The sequence below is a fragment of the Dunckerocampus dactyliophorus genome, chromosome 6 (genome assembly GCF_027744805.1).
Source record: "Dunckerocampus dactyliophorus isolate RoL2022-P2 chromosome 6, RoL_Ddac_1.1, whole genome shotgun sequence".
Lineage (NCBI taxonomy): Eukaryota > Metazoa > Chordata > Actinopteri > Syngnathiformes > Syngnathidae > Dunckerocampus > Dunckerocampus dactyliophorus.
Window position 1 is genome coordinate 237,501 of NC_072824.1, and position 22,778 is coordinate 260,278.

General features: G+C 47.5%; 1 pseudogene; it reads left to right on the forward strand.

The window, feature by feature from the left end:
- Positions 1-4,401: 4,401 nt before the first annotated feature.
- On the forward strand, positions 4,402-4,536 carry LOC129184058 (small nucleolar RNA U3; annotated as a pseudogene).
- Positions 4,537-22,778: the final 18,242 nt, after the last annotated feature.

The following is a 22,778-nucleotide window of genomic DNA, read 5'->3' on the forward strand; positions in this document are numbered from 1 at the left end:
CACGCAGCGCCCTCACGCTGCGCGGTTGCCTGAGGTTAAGAGAAAGGGTGTTTCCGGACTTGCCTGCCGCCGTCGCTGCTTCCCACGCACCTTAAACCGCCCAGGCGGGCACCTGTCCCGAGAGATGACAGCGATGCGTGGGCCGAACCGGCGCGGCGCCGATGGAGGACAACTGGGTCAGACGGGTCGTCTTGATCTCGCTACCGATAGGTCGGGCAGAGTGCGACACGCGTGTGACGAGGGGACGGCGAACCGCTGCCACGGCAATCTGTGGTTTCACGAGTGCCATCTGCACTTGCCCATTGAGGCCAACCCGCAGGCTGGAGAAGCCGTCCGCCCGAACACCGGCACCACGGCCGGCCGGCGGGGGCCCTCCAAAGGCGGGTCTGGTTTACCGTTAGGTCAGTGGGGGATCAGGGGGTTGGTTGTGTGTGCGAGCGCGGCCGGGGGGGGCAATGGCCCCCGGGTGGCCGCGCGGGAATCTCATTTGTCTCGCGCGAGCACTCGGCTCCTTTTTATCGGACACCCGGAGGTGAAGCACAGGCCCTGCTACCGCGCTGGAGGTCCCACTTGCCTCCAATGAGCACTCGGCTCCTCTTTATCGGACACCCGGAGGTGAAGCGCGGGCCCTGCTACCGCGCTGGAGGTCCCACTTGCCTCCAATGAGCACTCGGCTCCTCTTTATCGGACACCCGGAGGTGAGGCGCGGGCCCCTCTACCCGCGCCGGAGCCTCAGCTTGCCTTCCAATGAGCTGGGCTCCTTTATTTTCTTTGGAGTGGGCCACCCGTAGGTGGAGAGCGACCCGCAGGCGAAGCACGGCCAGGGGCCGCCGGATGCCGCCCATCGCGGGCGCTCACACTCCTCTGACACCTTCGTAGCAGCCAAGTGCTCCTTTTTTCATTCACCATCCGGAGGTGGAGCACGGACCCAGCCACCGCGCTGGAGCGAGCAGCAGCCTCGCTCCTAGTGTGCACCCGCAGGCGAAGCGTGGCCAGGGGCCGCCGGATGCCGCCCATCGCGGGCGCACACGCTTTTCTGACACCTTCGTAGCACCAAAGCGCTGCTTTTTTGGATTCGCCACCCGGAGGTGGAGCACGGACAAAGCTACCGCGCGGAGCGAGCAGCAGCCTCGCTCCTAGCGTGCACCCGCAGGTGAAGCGCGGCCAAGGGCCGTCGGATGCCGCCCATCGCGGGCGCACACGCTTTTCTGACACCTTCGTAGCACCAAAGTGCTGCTTTTTTGGATTCGCCACCCGGAGGTGGAGCGCGGACAAAGCTACCGCGCGGAGCGAGCAGCAGCCTCGCTCCTAGCGTGCACCCGCAGGCGAAGCGTGGCCAGGGACCGCCAGATGCCGCCCATCGCGGGCGCACACGCTTTTCTGACACCTCGGATTGGCCAACCGGAGGTGGAGAGCGACCCGCTGGCGAGGCGCGGCCAGGGCCGCCTGACGCGGCCCATCGCGGGCGCTCCTTGTCGGACACCTGCATCACACAGCCTGGGTGACAGCTGTAGAGTGACACTTAGAAAATGGATGCACAAGTCACTCTTACTAGTTACCGTTCCCTTTTATTTGTGTCACGCTTGGAAATGCTTGAGAGGTGACACTTTGTCAAAATTGCAGCTCATGTCTCTTAATCATCGCTGCTCATGAGTCTTCCTTGGATGCCTGCCATGCGTGCGGCCCAACGGGGCACTCAGTTGGGGTGGGCAGCCCAGGCCGCCTTGCGCGGCCCATCAGGGCACCCGGGGGACGCGGAAACCAGTTTTTAGAAAATAACCTCCAGGGTTTCCCCACAGTGGCCCGGCCCAGCTTGCGTCCGTGTTTCAGTGCGCCAAAAGCGGCATCAAAATAGTGCTTTTCTCGGTACTTCCCCTGGAGGTCAGTGTTTCTAAAAACTGGGTTTCCAAAATCGTGCTGGAGGTGTTTTGGTCAACCAGGAAAAATGGCGTTTACGGGAGTGGGTACGTTATCCCCCCCCTCCCCCTCGGCTGATTTACCCTCTCCCGTAAACGCGTTTTTTCCTGGTCGACCAAAACACTCATTGACTCCCATTCATTTGACAGTGTCATTTTTTCAGCACTTTTTTTGCGCATTGGGTACTCCGCGCCATTGACTCCCATTCATTTGACACTTTGAAAAATCATCCGAGCGGCTCTGCACGCTTTTTATAGCCGCTTTGGGGCTCCAGCCGCCTCGGCCTGCATTTCCTCCGAGGTCCGTTAGGACTTAGGCATTTGTTTGGCTCAGACCATTTGCGCCAGTCTCTCCAAAGATAACTTTCTCCCGGATTCTTTGAGGAAGTTGTGTAACGCCAGCAGGTGATAGTCGCTGAGTTGTTTACACTCATGTAGCGTAACATCATATACTTCCCTGTCTATCTCAAGGCTTTCAGACTAGTTTGTGCCCTTATCTGGCTGCTGGTCCTGGCTAGCCTTCACTATGTGTTAGCACTTCACTAATTCTGTTTAACCTTTGACACACTAAAACAGTTGTTCATCTTCTCAGCCAAATTATTTAAAAAAGCATTATTTCTGGAAACTACTTGTAATCACTCACGAAGTTGTTAGACTGATTAAACAGTTCCATCTATACTGTACTTATTTTAAGGGACTCAGCTAATAATTCAATCAATAAACATCAATTCAAACAGTTATTCTAAAATCTACTTGTATATGTTGCTTCATAAAATCACTCAGTAAATCCATGTTTGCCTACAGTACACTGCTCAGACCAGAGAGTAGATGACTACTTACACTCCTGTGGGCCTGTGCTCCCATGAAAATGTTTCTGCATGGAGTGTGTGAGGACCTGTCTTTGGCACTTGGGATCTTCCTTCCTACTTCCCTTTTATTAGATTCAAGATTCAAGAGTTTTATTGTCATATGCACAGTAAAACCGGTGGTTCTGCTATGCAATGAAATTCTTGTTCTGTTCATTCTCCCAAAAAAGAAAGAAAGAAAAACAGAAGAAAAAGAATAAGGACATCAGAAACATAAATACCAATAAATTAAGCAACAACAACAGAAGAGACATGAATACAAATAAATAAATAAATAAATAAAGTGCTATGAGTGTGTGCTTGTGTTGCGTGCGGCGTGTGTGAGTACTTCGTTGAGAAGCCTGATGGCCTGTGGGTAAAAGCTGTTTGCCAGCCTTGTGGTCCTGGACTTCAAACTCCTGTAGCGTCTGCCTGACGGTAGGAGTGTGAATAATGAGTGTTGTGGATGTGTGCTGTCCTTGATGAGGTTGTGTGTTCTTTGTAGGACTCTAGTTTTATAAATGTCTTGCAGTGAGGGGAGGGCTGCCCCAACAATGTTCTGTGAGGTCTTGATCACCCGCTGGAGTGCCTTCCTATCAGGTGTTGTACAGTTACCGTACCAAACAGTGATGGAGGCGGTAAGGACACTTTCCATAGTGCATCTGTAGAAGCAACTAAGACGATCAGAGGAGTGAATGCATGAGTCGGTTTCTTGTGTCCAATCCCGTAAGTCATTCAAATTCAAACAAAATTTTAACTTTGAGAGAAGAGAGAAATGTGATAAAATGTTATGAGAAAAATGTCTGATAAAAGTGGATAAAGTGTATGGTGAGCGTTTTTACAGCCTTAAAACATATCTAATAATTGTACAAAATTATAGTTGGCTACTTGACGGATTTCAATTATTGTGGGCTATTTTGGAAACCCAGGAGCCCAGTCCCCAAAACCACATTAGAGCGGCCTATGGGAAAAACTACTATGGAGCTATGGCTCTATCTAGTGGTTGGAGGGTCGAATTACAACGTCGTCCTCCAAAGTGTCTCTCTCGACGACAAGTCATTCCACATTTCCGTGATAAATCGTGATAAAATATCAGCATCATTGCATATTGAGAAATAAGTGTTATGTTAGGAGTTAATGGGCATAAAATGGTAACTAGGCGCAAAAGAATGCTGCATACACGTGTCTTCTACTCAAAAGGCTGTGCAGTGCAGGCGTGACCTCTTTTGCTTTTTTTGCAGGTTTAAAAACTCCGTGGCTGAATTTCATATGAATTTCGTATAAAGTGAATATTGAACCCCCAGCGCCGCCAATAGTATGGCCACTAGTGATGTCATTACATGCTTTACATGCTGCTAAGAATTGGCTGATCACTTGAACGTTTGCAGTTCGTGATTTCCTTTAAAAACAACTCATAAATACCGCAGCAGCTCTCGCAAAGCATTCTGGGTCTTATATGCACTGGCATATAATTGTAGAATTGTGGAATTAAGTAGACGTAATTAGTCAATATTAACGTAAACATACTTGGTTGGTTTTAAATTCAAGAAGTGTATTTTTACAGGAGTAAACTACATGAGTCCCACGAGTGAAAATGGTAGTCATGTAGATGACTTCCTGTCGGAATCCAGTGTTGAGTTGAGACTATACTTTTAGGAATCATTTCTATGATGTGACCTGAGAAATGTGTTCTAGAAGTCAATGGTCTCACCTCCCACGATGATGAGAAACATATCCATTAATCATGATGGTGATATAGCCTCCTTTTGAGTGGGTATAAAAGTGTAAAGTCATTAATTCTCGTCCATAGCAGAGAATCAGAGAGTCAGTTTGACATTTCTTCTCTGTTCAGAAATCTGTTCCTTTGGTACGAACTGCTCACTAAAATGTAGTGAAGATGAGATGAATCCTCATGTGCATCGAACCACGTGAGCCAATTAGTTCTAAAAAGGGTTGATTTCTCGAAGCTTCATGTGCACACGAACCCCCCTACTGGCCAGGTGTGTAATCACAGGCAGCTGTATCTGAACCACATTGTGTAGATTCATTGAATTGTTGTGTCCATGAATAACAAAAACTGTATGACCAAATCATGTCTCTACATAAATTACCACGTTTGTGTGTAATAAAATAGTTGTTGAATGTATTGTGTTTGTGTACATTTTGTGTACCAAATGGTACTATCATATGACATGGCAGGTTGTGTCATCATGTTTTTCTGCCACTTTAGAAAAATGGCAGGCAGAGGACAGTGGAAGTGCTTGTGGAACTATGAAGAAGTACTGAATATGCTTGTGTAATGAGGACAATGATGTACGGGACAGGGGAGATTTCATTCATTTTTATACGCAAATAACACTTTCTCAACACTTTTTGGTTTGAAACGGTTTCTTTTTTTTGACACAATTTCTCCAGCCTTTGAAAACACCCTTTCACAGGGGACAGAAGACACTGGCGTGCACAAAAATGCAATTGGCGGATGATATCAATTTGGGTACAACAGTTTTGGCCTCTCCCAGTACACCAGAGGGTTTTCCAGCCTGCTGATATTTGGTCCAGAAAGGTAGCGCTGGACCTCCACAGTGGCATCTGCAGTTACATTTTGGGTCTTTCGTGCTTCCGTGACACTGGTGTCCAGACGATGCCCATCAGCACTGAACCAAGCCTGGTGTTGTCATCCACAAAATGGCGTGTTACAGCCAGGTAGGCATCCATATTGATGGATGTCCACTTATCAGATGAAGGCTAACAGCAGCCACCTTCTCCACTCCAGCCTTAGCCTTCTCCTTTGCTGACTCATACTTGGCCTCCACCAAAGAGCCTCAAGGAAAAATACATAGTGCTGAATTGTGTAACGTCCAATAAAGTACTCCTTCGTTTCATGCATGCAGCCTTACATACCTGCCTTGTAGGGAGAACATCATTGGCATCCAATTTGGACACAAATGTCCTGAATGCAACATCATCCACAATACTGAAGGGCTGTGTGTCCTTCACTGTCATGGAGACAAGGGCTTCACCCAGCTCTTGTAAAATGGATATCTACTCACCACTAATCAATGATCATGGAAGAAGATGGCAATGGGACTCATGGTGGAGACCTTTTATATGTTAGCATGTTGGCAGTGGCAATTCTGGGTCTGGGCCATATGGGCAATTGCCCCTCTTGCAGCACCTATTTCTCTGCTCCCCTTCCTAAGATAGGGGCCGGCTTTTGGCCAGGGCGGTATTCTTTTGGGGGGAGCTACTGGGGAATCAAATGTATTTGTGTTCAGCCCTCATCTAGTCAGGATATGTGGCAAATGGGCTCCTTCTACAGGCGGGATGCTCTCACCTCCTCGTTGCTCCGAAGTCATCAGATGTCCACCACGTGACCAAACAAAACAGAGTATGGGGGGGCTCACTTCGCCGCTGTGCCTCAGCCCTCAGGTGAATTATATGGTTGAAAAAATAGGAAATTACAACAGTAACTGCTCCAAAATAAAACATAGTTCATTCTTCATATTATATTCATTATATCGCAGACCAAGCGTCTCAAACATGTTATTTCACTACAAAAATGTAAAATTCCAAAAAGGGGAAAATGTGAATCAATATGAGTTGGTTTAGCCTTGACTGCTAGTTGAGTGATGGCAGGAGATGACGATTAAGTGTCGTTATTTTTGTCAACAAAACATAGCAAAGAGAAAGTCAAAGCCATCAGGTGTCCAAGAAAGAAGATGAAAGAAGAAGAGGAGAAAAGTAGTTGAAATGTGGTTTAAATGTGGGTTGGGGGGCACAGCGTTGGTGTGCCCGGGGTGTCATTCAAGCCAGAACCGCCACTGCATGTTGGCCACACAGTCAGTGGATCAGGAAGATCTGGGTTCAAATGTCTGTTCGGGCATCTCTGTGAGGAGTTCGTATGTCTCCGGGTACTCCAGTTTCCTCCTACATTCCAAAAATATGCATGTTAGTTTAATTGGAGACTCTAAATTGTCTATTTGTCTATATGTGCCCTGCTACCAGTCAGTGTACAGCGCACCTCCACCAGCTCATCTCGGCATGCAAGTGACAAGTGTACAGAGGTTAGGAGAGAGGGAGTGACAGAGCGCAGCGATGTGTCTGCCTTTGCTACCTCAAAATGAATGCACAAACATAACAACATAAACGTCCACCTCTCAAAAACGTGGCTCGTCGGGGCTGACTGTTGTAACGCATTGACCTGCCTCTCTCTCCTCAACCACCATCGCTCACCCTCAACACTGAGCCAACGAGCCAAATAGAGTGGAAGTTGCCACAAGCCGGACACCGACCAAGATTCACAAAAGTAGTGGTGCTCCAAGTGCTGCCCACGGCCCAGAAGTCAGTGAATACACAGGATGCTGAATGCTGAAAGGTGTAAGTGTACATGATGACGTCATATCTTCCCCTCACGTGCAGACTTCCCATCACACCAACGGACCACCTGACTCCCAAGTTGATTCCACTTCCCTATTTGGGAATATTGGCTGCTTTAATGGGAGCTGCTGCTTTGCTTGACTTTGGAGACCTCAGAAGAGCCTTTTAATGTGCTCTTTCAGGCTCCAACATGTTGCTTTCAGCCAAAGAAGGAGGAAACTGTGAGTTTGTGTGCAGTTAGCGGCTGACACCAAGGATTTCAGAAAAGCAGTCAGTATCTGCTGTGACCACCATTTGCCTCATGCAGTGCAACACATCTCCTTGGCATAGAGTTGATCAGGTTGTGGATTGTGGTCTGTGGAATGTTGGTCCACTCCTCTTCAATGGCTGTGCCAAGTTGCTGGATATTGGCGGGAACTGGTACACGCTGTCGTCTACGCCCATCCAGAGCATCCCAAACATGCTCAATGGGTGACATGTCCGGTGAGTATGCTGGCCATGCAAGAACTGCGACGTTTTCAGCTTCCAAGAATTGTGTACAGATCCTTGCAACATGGGGCCGTGCATTATCCTGCTGCAACACGAGGTGATGTTGGATGTATGGCACAACAATGGGCCTCAGGATTTCGTCACGGTATCTCTGTGCATTTAAAATGCCATCAATAAAATGCACCTTCTTCGTCCATAACAGACGCCTGCCCATATCATAAACCCATCGCCCCCATGGGCCACTCCATCCACAACATTGACATCAGAAAACCGCTCACCAACACGTTGCCACACACGCTGTCTGCCATCTGCCCTGAACAGTGTAAACCGGGATTCGTCCGTGAAGGGAACAGCTCTCCAACATGTCAGACGCCATCGAATGTGAGCATTTGCCCACTCAAGTTCGTTACGATGATGACAAGCATGCAGATGAGCTGCCCTGAGAAATTCTTTGGTTATGCAAACCGATTGTTTCAGCAGCTGCCCGAGTAGCTGGTCTCAGATGATCTTGGAGGTGAACATTCTGGATGTGGAGGTCCTGGGCTGGTGTGGTTAAACGTGGTCTGCGGTTGTGAGGCTGGTTGGATGTACTGCCAAATTCTCTGAAACGCCTTTGGAGACGCTTAAGGTAGAGAAATGAACATTCAATACACGAGCAACAGCTCTGGTTGACATTCCTGCTGTCAGCAAGCCAATTGCACGCTCCCTCAAATCTGTGGCATTGTGCTGCGTGATCAAACTGCACATTTCAGAGTGGCCTTTTATTGTGGGCAGTCTAACGCCCACCTGTGCACGAATCATGGTGTCTAATCAGCATGTTGATATGCACACCTGTGAGGTGGGATGGATGATCTCAGCAGAGGAGAAGTGCTCACTTTCACACATTTAGACACATTTGTCAACAATATTGGAGAGAAATGCTGATATTGTGGATGTGGAAAATGTTTTACATCTTTGAGTTCATCTCATAAAAAATGGGAACAAAAACAAAAGTGCTGGGTTTAGATTTTTGCTGAGTGTACTTAGCAAAGAGAAAGCAATATGTGAAGCTAGGAGAATATCCATCTGCATGCTTAAATATCTCATGTGGTGTACCCCAAGGGTCAATATTGGGGACAAAACTCTTTCACTTTTACATAAATGACATCTGTAATGTCACAAAAGACCTGAAGTTAGTATAACTTGCAGACGACACAACCGCATTCTGCTCTGAAGATAGCACAAAAAGGCTAATAAAAATCATCACAGATTAAATGACTATACTAAAAAGATGGTTTGATTAAAAATAGATTATCCCTGAAACTAAGTCAAACTAAAATAATGCTATTTGGTGATAGCAGGAAAGATACTTGTGTGCAAATACAAATAGATGGTGTGGACATTGAGAAAGTGAATGAAAATAAGTTTCTAGGTGTTATAATAGATTACATGAAAAATATACAACATAAAGTGGCAAGAAACATTTCGATACTCAATAAGGCACAATTTGTTCTGGACCAAAAATCACTCCATACTCTTTTGTTCTCCAGTATTCCGTATCTAACTTATTGTGCGGCGATATGGGGAAATAACTACAAAAGCAGCCTTCACTCACTAACCGTACTACAAAAAAGATCAATTAGGGTCATCCTTAAGGCGCTTGTAGAGAACATACAAACCCCCGTTCCTACAATCACAACTACTCAAATTTGTTGATCTGGTAAACTTTCACAAAGCTGAAATTATGCATACAGCAAAAAATAACAAGCAACCCAGAAACCTAACACGATTCATCTCATCAAGAGAGAGGAAATATGATCTTCGGAAAAAATTGGACTTAAAACACTTGCAGGCCCACACAACGCTAAAAACCTTCAGCATATCTGTTTGTGGAATCGACGTATGGAACAGGCTGAGTGAAGAACTCAAACAATGCATGAAAACGACCCAATTCAAAAGACACTACAAGCAGTTAATGTTGAGAAAATATAAGGAAGATTGATGAACCGCAGAGAGATGTTATGCTAATTAGCCATATGACACCTTGTCCAGGCAGATTTACAAACCTCACCTTCTTTGTAACACATTGTTCTATTGCTTTACCATATTCAGAACTCGTAAAGGGACCATGTTGAATGGGAAATGAACACATGTATCAGCAACTGTGACATGTATTAGCTATTGGATGTGAAACAAAGAGGGGCTATGATTGAATAAGCTCTTCTTCTTCCTGCTCCTTTTGGACATTTGGAATTGTGATATCAGAGGTATCCTGATGGGAAAGAATGTGGAAAAGAAGAATGTTAAAATAAATAGACAAATCAAATCAAACCTGTTGAGAACCCCGCCTTACATTTGTCTTCAGGATGATACATTAAAAACCTTCCATGGCCTGGAGAAACGTGTGTAAAAAATGTTTCTGCAAAATGATATTATGGGCAACATGCTGACAAACACAAACTGGCAGGCACCATGATCCAACTCAGTGTGTACAAGATGGTAGCTCGGGCTTGCTCACTAAGCCGAGAAGCCACGCTCACGGCAACGGGAGGTTTCTGGCCTGTAGTTGATTAGGAAATGTGCAAATTCAGCAATATTTACTTAGAATGTTGAATAAAATGTTAAACCATTAGAATAATAAAATACATTTATCATCCAGTTCAGTGCGCAAATATGAATATTTATTTGATCGTGTTTTTCCATTTTTCATGATGACACGGGGGCTCCATCCACCTGCCTGCCCTGACCGCATGTCACAGGCTGATGTCGATGACATCAAGCTGCATCGAGTCTTTGTGTGTTGTCTTATGTCGTTCCTTGATGTCTTTTCAACAAATCATTTGGCTTCCTCTGGTCCTCCATTGAATGTGATGTACATTCTACAGTTGGCGCTCCCGAGTGCTGTGAATTTTCCCCTGCTTCCTTAAGTGCCGACGCCTTTCATCAGATGCTCATTGATACAGAGACGTTGGTTCCTTTCAGCTTGCTTCTCTGCCTCAGCAGCGCCACCTTGTGTTTTTGTTCGTGAACCTCATGGTGATGACAGGTAGGCCTGGGATGAAAATGAATGAATGAATTGCTCGATAAATGTATATGAATTTGATCAATTTGCAAAGCTCGATATATCGCCATGTGCATGTGCAGACGCAATCGCGTCTCTCGCCTCCAAACAGGCAGGTAGAGGGTTCACTCTGTGCATTGGCCTCAGCACCTGGGTGCGTTTGTTCCTTAGTGGAATAGACTGAGCCCTCTTCAGTCAGTCATCCGGTGTCTTTGTCTTTGTGGGGGGGGGGCACTCGCGCACACAGCATACATTGTGAAGAGCAACGCAAGCTAACGTAGAAATTGGGAGCCAAAGTCCAATCCAATCCATTTGAGTTATATGGCACATTTTATAAACACAGCTTTCAAAGTGCTGCACAGACGAGTAAAACAATAAATAAGAAGTAAAAGTACAAATGACCACAGTAAATACTAATAAATAAAAGCAAAGACATTTAAAACATTAAAATATTTCAAACAAGAAGTAAAACTCTAAAAGCAATAAGTAATAGAAACAGGTAAAAATAAGAATAAAAACCAAGATAAAACCAATTAAACTAAAAAGACAAGAGTAAAACACGCAGAGGACCACACAACTCACTTGTCCTAATCCCAGTGGCGGTTCTGGCTTGAACGACGCCCTGGGCGGACCCAAGCTGTGCCGTCCCCAAACGCCCCACCCCCCATTTTTTATAAAAAATATATGTTTAAGTTATACATTGCCACAAAACCTACAAAATATCAGCAAAAAATATTAAACACAACACAAATAGAATGGAAACATTTTTAGCGGTGCACAAATCCTTCAAGTAGGATCCCTCCCAGCCCCCCTTCCCTCCACACTCCCACAACTGTTGTTAACAAATGTTTTTTTTCCAACTGCAGAAAGGTGCTCCAAAATATTTCACACGCTCCTCTTAAATTGCACCTGACTTAAATCCACATTTCCACAATTAAAAGTGTCAGTCAAGAAGACAAATGAACAGCAGTTAGCCTGTAGCTGCCAAGTATCGTTAGCTTACTTGATCGTATACATGCCATCATGTGGTGTACATAAAGTGATGCTATAGTGCCTTTTATCTTTGACCCATTTTCCTTTTTGTCTTTCTAAATTGTGCTTTGACTTTGTCTTTTCCATGTTTTGTTGACACAAATTAACGGCACTTTTATCGTCATCTTCTACGTCAGCCAACTAGCAGTCAAGGCTAAACCAACTCATATCGACTCACAATTCCCTCCTTTTTATTTCCTAGTGAAATAACATGTTTGACACTCTTGGTCTCCAATACAATTAATAGACTATTAACAATTCAATATCTTTTTTATTTTTGAACAACTGCTGTTGGAATTGGCCGCACGGTGGTCTCGTGGTTAGCATGTTGGCCACACTGTCAGGAGTGGCGTATGCCACAGCAAGAAAAATAGGATCCCAACGCAAGACTAGGGCAACTTCTAAATGCAAAAATAAAGTTTAATAACAAAAAGTGTCCAAACAGGTAAAGTACAAACAAAGGAAAATCCACTACTGGTAGAAACATAAAACACTGACAGCAGAAGGCTGTCAGGAAAAAACTAGAAGTAACAACAAAAAACACTGAAGGCAAACCAACAGGAAAACACTAAGATAGTACAGAGCAGGTAAATGCAAGCAAAGGTAATGAGCCAGAAAGCAGGGTAAGGGTAGTGGAGCCGGACTGAGCGGGAGCAAGGAACAGGAGGTCAGGGAGTACAATCTGGCCAGGATCAGGTGCTGCTGCCTTGCTTAAGAGGAGTCCAGATTGCTGATTGCCCGCAGGTGCGCTCCGGCGTCTCCGCCCACGCCGGCTGAGGTGCACTGCGGACAAATGGCAGACAGGCGGCAGCAGAGCGACAAGCAATGCGTGACAGTATGTCCCCCCCTCATAAGACGCCTCCTGGCGGCTTACCTGGCTTGTTAGGATGGAGATGGTGGACGTCGCTTATGAGTGACGGGTCCAAGATAAGGGAGCGGGAGACCCAAGAACGCTCCTCAGGGCCGTAACCCTCCCAGTCGACCAGGTACTGGAATCCTCTGCCCCTCCTTCGGGAGTCCAAGATGGCCTTCACTGTGTATGCTGGATGGCCATCGATCAGGCGCGGCGGAGGAGGCGACTCGACCGGGGGGCACAGGTGATGGAGGACACAGGTTTGAGGCAGGAGACGTGGAATACCGGGTGTACCTTGAGTGCTGGTGGTAGTTTAAGTCTGACGGAGAAGGGACTGATGATGGAGTCAATTTGGTATGGTCCCACAAATCTGGGTGCAAGCTTCCGGCTGGTTCCGGCCAGTGGTAAGTCCCTGGATGACAACCAGACTTCCTGACCGACCTGGTAGACGGGTGCCGGAATTCTGTGGCGGTCGGCCAGGCGGCGATTGCGCTCCGCCGTGCGGTTCAACGCGGCTACCGTCTCTCGCCATACTCTTCAGGCGCGGCGAAGGTGGATTTGGACCGATGGTACTGACACTTCCGCTTCCTGAGACGGAAAAAGAGGAGACTGGTATCCATTAGCGACTTTAAAGGGTGACATACCTGTGGCCGAGCTGACAAGGGTGTTATGCGCGTACTCCACCCAGGGGAGGTGGACGGACCAGGATGACGGGTGTCGGTGGCAGACGCAGCGTAAGGCGGCTTCGAGGTCCTGGTTGGCCCGCTCTGTCTGGCCGTTGGTCTGGGGATGATGACCGGATGATAGGCTCACCGATGCCCCGAGCATTTTGCAGAAGGACTTCCATACCTTGGAAGTGAATTGGGGTCCTCTGTCGGAAACAATATTGAGTGGAATGCCGTGGATGCGGAAGACATGTCTCACCAAGAGTCGAGCTGTGTCCAGTGATGTAGGTAATCCAGGTAATGCTATAAAATGTACCATCTTTGAAAACCGGTCAACAATGTTCAGAATTGTGGTGTTTCCTCTGGAAGAGGGTAGTCCAGTAACGAAGTCCATAGCTATATGTGACCAGGGACGGGTCGGGATGGGCAGAGGTTGTAACAAACCCGCCGGAGGTCGATTCGACGACTTATTTCTGGCGCAGACAGAGCAGGCCGCGACGAACTCTTTCACATCCGCCGCCATGGAGGGCCACCAAAACCTCTGCGCCAATGCCAGCTGAGTTCATCTGGTTCCTGGGTGACAGGTAATTCTAGATGCGTGGCCCCACTGTAATACGTCCGGTCTCAGTGTCTCTGGAACAAACAATTTACCAGCCGGACAACCCTCTGGAGACTCCTCCCCTTCCGTAGCCTCCGACACCTTCTTCTCCACCTCCCACCGAACAGCGCCCAACACCCGGGCCACAGGTATGATGGTTTCCGGCGCTGTTCCCTCCTCCGTGGAACTGAAGACTCTGGACAGGGCGTCAGGTTTAATATTGCGTGAATCGGGTCTGTAGGTGGTGGAGAAATTGAAGCGTGTTAGGAACAGTGACCAACGGGCTTGTCTGGCATTAAGTCTCTGGGCGGTTCTGATGTAGGATAAGTTCTTGTGGTCGGTGATAACTATAAAAGGATGAACTGCGCCCTCCAGCCAATGCCGCCACTCCCGCAGCGCGAGAACGATGGCCAACAGCTCCCTGTTGTCCACATCGTAGTTCCCTTCAGCCTGTGTGAGGCGACGCGAGAAGAAGGCGCAGGGATGCAGCTTCTGGTCGACCGGGGACCGCTGGGACAGCACGGCTCCCACTCCCGTATCAGAAGCGTCAACCTCAACAGAAAATTGTAAATTAGGATCAGGATGTACCAGAACCGGAGCGGATGTAAACAAGGTTTTGAGTGTGTTAAACGCAGAATTAGCCTCTGGGGTCCATACAAACGGAATTTTAGGCGATGTAAGCTGAGTCAGAGGTCCTGCTTTGCTGCTGAAATTACGTATGAATCGCCTGTAGAAGTTGGCGAACCCGAGGAACCTCTGCAAGTGCTTCCTTGATTTAGGAGTAGGCCACTCGACCACCGCCTGGATCTTGGCGGGATCGGCACGCAGCTGACCCTTCTCCACAATGTACCCCAGAAATGGCACCGAAGTGACGTGAAAGTCGCACTTCTCTGCCTTCACGTAGAGCCTATTCTCCATTAATCATTGGAGAACTAGTCGGACATGAGTGGTGTGGTCTTGAAGGTTCCTGGAAAAGATAAGTATGTCATCCAGATATACGAAACAGAATAGATTTATCATGTCGCTGAGGACGTCGTTAATGAGGTTTTGGAACACCGCCGGGGCGTTCGTGAGACCAAAAGGCATCACCAGATATTCAAAATGCCCCAGCGGTGTGTTAAACGCGGTCTTCCACTCATCTCCATCCTTAATGCGCACAAGATGATAGGCGTTGTGGAGATCTAATTTAGAAAAAATGCGTGCAGAGTGTAAGGCGGAAAAGGCAGAATCCATAAGAGGCAAAGAGTAACTATTGCGGACAGTAATGCTATTGAGCCCCTGGTAATCGATACAGGGCCGTAGAGATTTGTCCTTTTTGGCAACAAAGAAAAAGCCTGCCCCAAGTGGCGAGGAAGATGGTCGAAGAAGACCGGCTGCTAAGGAGGAGGATATGTATTCCTTGAGGGCTTTCTGTTCTGGAGCGGAAATGTTATACAATTTGGCGCTAGGAAAAGTGGCGTTAGAGAGTAATTCTATGGCACAGTCGTAAGGTCGATGAGGGGGAAGTGTTTGAGCACGGTCCGTGCTGAACACTTGCTTTAAGTCATGGTACTCGCTAGGAATTCCTGTAAGTTCTATTACTTCCTTTGGGGATACGGAAGAGGGAACATTGGATCTTGCCGAACGGAGGCAATTAGCGTGGCAAAATGGACTCCAACTGGAGACGTGCAACTTGTTCCAATCTATGAGTGGGTTGTGACGCTTAAGCCAGGTTAACCCCAGAACTAGTGGCGCGGACTGGGAGGGCATGACATAAAAACGGATGGTCTCGGAATGGTTACCGGAGAGGTGAAGGATAAGCGGTGCGGTTTGGTGTGTAATGGCCGCCAGGAAGCGCCTATCCAAAGACAAGACCTCTTTAGTAGCAGGTAACTTCATCATACTGATATTATATTTGAGAACAAACGCTGTGTCCAAGAAACAGTCATCAGCGCCCGAGTCAATAAGGGCGGCTATGTCAATACTTCTACCCTTCTTTATGACTACTCCCTTAATTTGAAGTCTCTTGAAGGGACCCTCCTCAGCTGTAGTGGCTGAATTCTGGGGATACTCACAGCTCCCCATGGCTGAATTGTCCTCAGGAACCGGTTGGTTGCTCCTGGATCTTGGCTTTAGCTCCGCTGATGATCCAGGAGTCGATCCCTGGTGACGATGGGGTCGAATGGGGCATTGGAGGAGTCGATGCCCCGGATTACCACAGTAGAGGCAGAGATCCAGCTTGCGACGACGTGCCCTTTCCTCGGCGGCGAGGCGTCGTCCTCCAAGTTGCATGGGAACCTCTGGCAGTACGGCCACGGTGTCCCCGATCCTTGGTTCGGGCGTCTGTCCCTCAGGAGGTGGTAATGGTATCCTCCGAGGAATCGACACCCTGCCGTAGTATCCCTCCTGGGTGTACTCTCTCACCCTCTCCTTTATGCGGTTCTCTAGCTCAATGGCTAAGTTTATAAGGCCGTTGAGAGAGGTAGTGTTGTCCTTGGCCACCAACTCATCTTTAATATGTACATCGAGTGCTTTGCGAAAAATACTTCGGAGGACGGTATCGGGATACCCACTCTCCACAGCAAGCACTCGGAAATCAATAGAAAAGTCCACCACCGGGCGTCCTTTCTGCTTCATATCTAGTAGTTGACTAGCTGCTTCCATTCCCCGAATGGGATGGTGAAACACTCGTCTGATTTCTTCAAGGAACATAGGTAAGGAGGTGCGTATAACAGGCATGGAAGTGCTCGTGACCATAGCCCACGTAGCGGCTCTACCCGAGAGTAAACTCATTATGAATGCTACCTTTGATTGGTCCGATGAGTACGTGGTGGGCTGCTGGTCAAACACGAGAGAAAACTGGTGTAAAAACTGGTTGCAGGAGTCCGAATCTCCAGAGAAGCGAGAGGGGTGAGGGATATTAGGCTCTCGCGGCTGATGAGGCACAGGTGCTTACGCAGCTGCGCCATTAGCAGTGTCTAAGGTGTGTGGGGACGTACCGACCTCTGGTGGTGGGTGAGAGGAGGTGCTGGCAAGTCGTTGGTTGAGAGCGTCCATGCCAGCGGATAGAACCGATATGGCCTCCATGATGCCTTGGAGAGTCTTCTCGTGGCCACCGACTAATTGGCCTTGATGTGCCAGGGCCGAGCGGAAGTGCTCCATGTCTGCGGGATCCATCTTGGCCAGATTGTTCTGTCAGGAGTGGCGTATGCCACAGCAAGAAAAATAGGATCCCAACGCAAGACTAGGGCAACTTCTAAATGCAAAAATAAAGTTTAATAACAAAAAGTGTCCAAACAGGTAAAGTACAAACAAAGGAAAATCCACTACTGGTAGAAACATAAAACACTGACAGCAGAAGGCTGTCAGGAAAAAACTAGAAGTAACAACAAAAAACACTGAAGGCAAACCAACAGGAAAACACTAAGATAGTACAGAGCAGGTAAATGCAAGCAAAGGTAATGAGCCAGAAAGCAGGGTAAGGGTAGTGGAGCCGGACTGAGCGGGAGCAAGGAACAGGAGGTCAGGGAGTACAATCTGGCCAGGATCAGGTGCTGCTGCCTTGCTTAAGAGGAGTCCAGATTGCTGATTGCCCGCAGGTGCGCTCCGGCGTCTCCGCCCACGCCGGCTGAGGTGCACTGCGGACAAATGGCAGACAGGCGGCAGCAGAGCGACAAGCAATGCGTGACACACACAGTAACAGTCTGGAGATCGGGAAGACGTGGACTTTGCATGTTCTCCCGGTGCGTGTGTGGGGGTTTTCTCCGGGTACTCCGGTTTCCTCCCACATTCCAAAAGCATGCAAAGGCAGGAGAAAAAGACAGGAAGAAGAAAAAAGCGAGGAGGATTCAGAGTATGAGGATGATCACGGAGCCCTCCAAAAGTTCCTCTCTGACCTCATTGTGGAGGACCGGCAGAAAAGGGTGAGTGACAGCTGCAATATGGACACTGCATTGTGAAATTGTCATGAAATAATAATGTCAATAATGTCAAAGGAACCACTAAGATGCAGGAGAACGCAATCACCAAGGCCAGCTACACCAAATGCTTTTTGAAATTCATGACGCTGGGGTGGCCGACCAAGACGTTTTGTTCAATCTCCAGCATCTTGCAGCGTAAATTCTCTCCAGCGGGAAAAAGAAATCAAGTAGTCACAACCAGCAGACTAAATCTGAACTTTCTGTTTCCACAGTTACCCGTCTGTGTTGCGTAGGGCCGAACTGTCGCCGGGTACAGTGTTCCTATACATAGAAGAGGCTGCAAAATTTGTGGTGTATCTTTGCGATATCCCTCCCAAACACAGCCGTCTCAAGGCGCAAAATGTGGTGGTCCTGATTAAGTATTTCAATAAGATGCAGACGGACCTAAACAGGACCATGCTCGGCCACCAGGTCAGTGTCAAGGCCATCAAGCAACAGAGGCTGATCAGGAGAGAGGAGCTGGCTAGGAAGAAAATTCCTTCCCTTTTGGGTAATGCTGGACTACACATGCGCACAGGAAATACTCTGTTGTACTACTCACTCTAATACTCTCTCTTTTTCCTCAGATGACATTAAAAATGCTGACCCCAAAGACTCAGTGACCAAAAACAGGATCTTTGGCTACCTGGCCGCCTATCTGACCTGCATCTACGGTGACAGAACTGGTGTCCTCAAGCAGATGCGGGTGAAGGAGGTGGAGAAGGCGGTTGGTGACGACCAGACCGGCTACCTTGTCAGCGTAAGTTCCCAAGATCCTGCTGAGTTAGCAAGGGTTTAAGGCTAACACTCCAGCAAGATGAATTATCTGGCTTTTGTGTCTGTTGTTCTTGCAGGTCCTGGACCATAAAACTCGCAAGTATGGCCTGGCCCAAATCTACCTGGACCCAGATGAGTTTGAGTGGTTCAGGCGCTGGCTCAAGCTGAGGAGCCAGTCTGTGCCGACCAATCACTTTTTTTTTTTTTTTTTTTTAGCAGGCTGGGTGGAGGGGAAACCAAGAATATGGTCACATATCTCCGGAAGGCATGGACTGAGATGGGCCTGCAAGGACAGCCAGACTTCCTGGACATCAGGAGCGCTGTGGCCACATGTGAGTTTCAGAAACTCTCCTGGTTTACCCACATGATGCAAGCTTGTGCTTGTTTTTTCTCAGAACTTTGGGGACAATGACCCGGTGAAGAGAGAGATGGTCAGCTCCTTCATGTGCCACAATATTAACACAGAAGAGCGTTTTTACGTCATGCATAAAAACCTCCGGTATGCAAAGAATATGAGGGAGATCTTCATCAAGCTCTCCATGCGCCGGGAAGAAGGCCCCATGGCAGCAACTGACGTCCAGCCATCCAACTCGGGAGTCGTGGCGCCAAAGAGAATGAGGCACTCCTCTTCTGATGAGGAAGAAACGGCTCAAAAGGTACATCGTCGTAAGGTGATGGGGGGGGGGGCAAAATTGAGGTCCACAATAGAAAAAACAAACATACAAAAAGAAAAACTACATTGTACATCAGGGGTCTCAGACTCGCGGCCCCCATTTTAATATGAAAGATTAATGTTAGTGTGGCCCGCAAGTTTGATATGAATGACACTTGTCATGTGCGGAGCTGAACGAACCAATCACGGTGAGGCATATGCCTCTCGAGGGCGGGACCTGGGCCGGGCAGTACGTCCAACGCCTCACCGCCTTGACTCGTTCGCTCGCTCATTCATTCATTCCTGCACCCAGCTGGGCGGAGGAGAAGCCGTGAAGCCGCTGACTCCGCTCGGCGCTGCCGCTTCTCCGCCGAGGCGCTGTGATCTGTGATCCAGCCTATGTCTGTCTGTAGCGATCTCCATCATGGACGATGGCGCTCAGAGAGCTGCAGTGTGTTTGTTCTTCTCCCAAACTCCGACCTATGCAACAGCGCACTTTTAATTTCTCCTTTTATGTATAATTACACAACGATGGCTTTTATTTTGACACACCTTTACAGTACATTACTTCATGGATGTCTATGGAGCTTCCTGCCCCCCTCTAGTGTTTGTGGTTTTCTACATTCATTTGCGTATATTCATATTCCTTCTTCCCCGTTTCTGTAACCCTGGGGGAGGAGGTTCCACTTTTCAGAATCTATCATGAATCTCCTTTACATCCTGTCATCCATCCCTTTATCACTAGAACTTTGTACATGATTTCATTTTGAACCCTTTTATCACTGTATCGTGTTATGATGATGTATTTTCACGTACTTTGATTGATTAGCACCACCACGCGGTGGAACATAAGATTGTGGCATGGTGCATGAGTATTTAGTATTTTCAGGAGGGAAAGGAGGACATATCTACGTGCGTCGGCGAAACACTGAAACAGGAATTTGAATGTGGAATCTGACTCCAAGTGGAATTCTATATATTACACAGCCCCAAACATGTCTTTTTCAAAGCCCACAGTAAGGAGACGGGTTGGTGATGAGCACAGACAATTTCAGGAAAGGTGGAGATTTCATTACACGACTGGACATGCTGAGGAGTATGAAAAATACCAGGGAGATGAGAGCCAACCGGCTTGCCACTCTTAAAACAGGTCTACAGAAGCAACAAGATTTCTTGAAGAAAGCAACCAAAGAGAAGGATGCAGCAGTGGAAGCTAGCTACCTGGTTAGTGAAATGAAGCTAAAGCAGGAAAGCCATTCACAGAAGGTGAATTTGTAAAAAAGTGCATGTTACAGGCCGCACATATTGTCTGTCCAGAAAAGAAAGGTCAGTTTAGCAACATCAGCCTTTCTGCCAACACTGTGGCAGAGCGCATTTCTGACCTGTCAAGTGACATTTATGATCAACTGTGCGAGAAAGCAAAATGTTTCACTTTATATTCAGTTGCCCTTGATGAGACCACAGACATCACAGACGCTGCCCAGCTCGTGATATATGTCCGTGGTGGTGGTGATCATTTTGAAGTGATGGAGGAGTTGCTCACATAACTCCGATGCATGGCCAGACCACCGCTCAGGAGATATTTCACCAGCTGTGTGATGCCATCGAGAATGCCGGTTTGCCATGGAAAACGTTTGTTGGAATAACAACCGATGGAGCCCCGTCAATGGCAGGGAGGACAAATGGACTGGTGGCACTTGTTAAAAAAAACTGGAAGACGAGGTTGTGGAGGAGGCCATAGCTCTGCACTGCATTATCCATCAGCAAGCCCTTTGCAGCAGATGCCTGAAGTTTGACAATGTGATGTCTGTCGTCGTGAAATGCATCAACCAAATCAGATCCAGGGGCCTAAAGCTCAGAAGGCTTCGTGCTTTTTTAGAGGAAATGGAGTCAGAATCTGGGGATGTGCTCTACTTCACTGAGGTACGTTGGCTCAGCAGGGGAAATGTATTGAAGAGATTTTTGGAGTTGAGAGCAGAAGTGAAAGCCTTCTTGGAGAATGATGGGGTGGCTGTTCCTGTGCTAAGTGATCCCAAATGGCTCATGGACTTAGCTTTTCTTGTTGATGTCACACATGAGCTTCATGTGCTGAACAAGAAGTTACAAGGCCAGGGGCAGCTTGTCAGTGCTGCCTATGACAACGTGAGAGCATTCTGCACAAAACGTGTGTTATGGAAAGCCCAGCTCTCTCAGACAAACCTTTGCCATTTCCCAGCATGCAAGGCACTGGTGGATGCAGGCACACCGTTCAGTGGTGAGAAGTATGTTGAGGCCATTTTGAAGCTACAGGAGGAATTTGATCACAGATTTGCAGACTTCAAGACGCACAGAGCCACATTTCAAATTTTTGCGGACCCCTTGTCCTTTGACGTGCAAGATGCCCCTCCTGTGCTTCAAGTGGAGCTCATTGACCTGCAGTGCTACTCTGTACTCAAAGCCAAGTTCAGAGAGGGGAGTGGAGAAGCAAACAAGCTTGGGCAATTTTTGAGAGAATTGAGCCCCAGCTTCCCTGAACTTTCCCGAATGTTCAAGCGGACCATGCGCCTTTTTGGGAGCACATACTTGTGTGAAAAGCTCTTCTCCAACTTGAACTTCAATAAGTCCAAATACAGGTCCAGACTTACTGATGAGCATCTTCAAGCCCTACTGAGGGTCTCAACTGCTTCCTCCCTCAAGCCGAATGTGGCTCGGCTATGTGAGAAGAAGCGCTGCCAGGTCTGCAGCAAGAAGTAGGCAAGAGAAGCCATGTTCACAACAGTTCATGTTCAATGTTCCACTCATGTTCAGAAAGTTAAAGGTTCAAGAACTGTTCATGCAGACATTTGAATGTGAATAAAAAGAATGACTTTTCTCTAGTCAGCAACTAGATGTGCTTTCTTCAGTCGTCTATATCTATTTGATTTATTACTGATGGGTTGATTTATTTTCTTATTCTTAATTTGTTTTGTGTTAAAAAATAAAGATATTTGAGAACATTGGAAGGTTTTTATCAGAGCTTTTCTTGTGGAAATCCTGATGCGGCCCAGCCTCACCCAGACTCTGCCTCCAGCGGCCCCCCAGGTAAATCGAGTTTGAGACCCCTGGTGTAGAAGAACAATACAATCCAACAGGTCCACCTCAAATAAACCAACAAAAGAAAAAAATAAAAGACAAATAACAGTAATAAATAAAACAATAACAGTCATGGTCATTTTTAAAAGAAATGATGTGTCGCTTGCGAACGAATCGGCTCTAAGAGCCGTTTCTTCCAAAAGAACAGCAGGAGCCTGCTCACGCCAAGCTCACGTGGGAGCCTAACAGAGACGACTCTATTTAGTGAGCCGAAGCCATAAGAGCGTCTCTCTATAAAAGCCTGAACTTCCACCACCAATATCAAGCTAGCTAGTCTATCTTACTACGACGACATCAGCATTTTTCCTCTGACATCCTCATAAACGTTTATCTTTACACTTAATACCCACTCACATCAGTGAATATTTCATCATCAGGCCCGTAACCAGATATTTTTCGGGGGGGTTCAAAAATCTGAGTGAACGGACCTTTTGCGAGGGAGTGAAGCGGCCGAGCAGGGGGAGGGAAAATTTTGCATTTGGAGC